Source organism: Pteropus medius, unplaced genomic scaffold (assembly GCF_902729225.1).
Source record: "Pteropus medius unplaced genomic scaffold, Ma_sr-lr_union100, whole genome shotgun sequence".
NCBI classification, from domain to species: domain Eukaryota; kingdom Metazoa; phylum Chordata; class Mammalia; order Chiroptera; family Pteropodidae; genus Pteropus; species Pteropus medius.
The window spans coordinates 390,745-393,248 of NW_024352004.1; positions in this window are offsets into that span (position 1 = coordinate 390,745).

The window sequence follows — 2,504 nt, forward strand, 5'->3', positions numbered from 1 at the left end:
ACACACACACACACACACACACACACACACACTCCCTGAATCCCTGCTCTCAGAAACTCAGTTGCTATAATCCAAAGGCCTAAGTGGGTTTTCTCGAACTATGACCTTGAGGTCTGAACTTCTCTTTGGATCTTCTCTTCTTCTCTGTGCTCTTGGGATGTGAGTTCCGATCAGCCAGCTCCACGGTCTGACCCGGCCCAAGCTCCTCTTGTACCTGCCTCCCTATTTCACCCCCAGCTCTCCCTTTCCTCCTACCTTACAGGCACCGGCTCCTGGAGGGCTCGCTGTTCTCCCACTCGTCCCTCCCCTCCTGCTCCCTGCTGCCCACGGACCTGAATCCAGCCAACTTGCTCTCTGACCTCCTGGTGCTCTAAAGAGCTTCCTTTTCTTGATTCCTTCTGTTTCCACCTCTCCCGAGCTCTGGCTCACATGAGACTCTGACACCACGACACAGATGTGCCCAAGGCTTCTTAGGACACTGTGGCCCATCCCCAAACCCAAAGCCTCTTGGTGTTCTAGCCCAAAGCTCTTCCCAGCTCACCACGCTCTGGGTCACGACTGCCTGCCCTAAGCTGTCATGGGCCCCTAGTGCCTGCCACAAGAGTCCTCCCCTGACTGGATGAATGTGCCCCAGTTCCTACTCTCTCAACCAGAGGAGCCCTATTCCGTTCTTCCTGGGAGGTGCGGGAGATGAGAAGCGGGTAGATCTTTCCTTTCCATTGTGTCTGGGGCATTTGCCTAGTCAGTTCACCCCACTGCTTAGATTCACATTCTTCAATTTTCAAAAAGCTTATTCATAATTCTAAATTGTATCCTGCAATCGTGGGCCCCTGCTCTGTGCTCTAACCATCACCCGCACCAGAGTGCCACTTGTGAGCACAGTCTCTTCACATGTGTGAAGTTATTTGAGCTTCCTAACAACTCTTTTGGAGAATATTATCGTTCCCATTTTACAGATGAAGAAACTGCAACAGAGAGGTTAAGCGATTTGCCCAAAGGCATTAACTCTGGTCAGTGGTAGAACTGGGATGTGACCGCAGGTTACCTGGCCTCAGGCTCCACCGTATATGCTGCACCTCACTTCATAGGTACTGCTGTCAGCTTCATTTTATAGATGAAGAAACTGAGTCAGAGTCATTCGATGATTTGCCCAGGATCACACAGCAAGCGACAGAGTTAGGCTTAGTAGGTTTAGTTAGTAAAAAGATTTGCTTAGTTTTCCATCAATTATTCTTCAATTTACAAAATATAACACAAAAATGGCTGAACTTAAATGAGATTTAAATGTGACTTAATTTAAGACTATGCACATAATCATCACCAGTAAAAGAAATAAACACCTAGAAACAATTGATAATCTTTCTAGCTAATCCTTAGCCGTTATCTATCACAGTTTAATCTAATCTTGAATTTATCTAGACTTGATTAAAATACTTTTACTAATGCGCCCTAAATTTTTTATTAACTTGGCATCAGACACTGGATTGGAGGACCGCTTAGCAGCTCTCAAGAGCAGCTGGCAGGGATGCCCTAATGCAAGAGCCCTCTGGCCTTCAGAGACCATCCTCCTTCTCCAGTGCAGAAAACTCAGCCATTTGACCTTGGTTTTCACATCAGTAAAGTGGGATGTTGGGGCATAGGGACTTATTTACTAAATTCCCTTCCAACTCCATCAATCTATGCATCTAAGGGGACAACTTCCCACTCTGTTCATAAAAGAAATAAAAACCCTTCTTTCCAACAGGGATTTCCACAAGGTGGCCTCTTGATAGATATTTCTCGAAATATTAATAATTCCATTCAATCAATATTCCCACCACCGAAAAGTCCTTTGACGATGGTGACTACATCTTACAGACCTGTAACTTTAGCACCTCACACAGCTCCTGCCAGCAAGTGGGTGCCGTTAACAAACAGTGCAGACTCTGGGGTTGGGACCACACAACAGTAGTATGGGAAGCTCCCAGGCAGTGCCAACGTACAGCCAAGGCTGGGACTAGGTGTGTATAAGAGATCAGGAGAAAGAGATCTGTCCCAAGGCTTTTGGAGCTGGTGGGTGGACAGGTGAGGACCGCCAGGCAACTGGATACTAGGAGGACCCCTGAGATGGCTGCGGACCCGGAGGGCACTCAGGACAGCAGAAAGAGCTGAGGAAACTCAGAGCAGTAGGTGAGTGTGCCGCTCAGGCCAAGGGAGAAGAAGAGGCCGCTGAGAACTGATAGCTCCATTTGTGCTCCATTTGTTCTCCCAATTACCCCCACCAAAAGGGGTTTCTGTTTGGTGCCTAAGAACGTAGAAGCCCAGAGAGGTCAATGACCGGCCCCTGACCACACCCAGCTGGGAGCTCCAGGGTCTCTGGTCCCACTGACCCTGGCATAGCCTCTGAGAGCAGGGGCAGAACTGATGCTCTCACAGGAGTCATCTCTGTCTCCTCACTTGAGGGAGACTGTCCTGTCCTTACAAAGGAACATGAAAAAATAGCTGATCAACATCTGCATGATGAA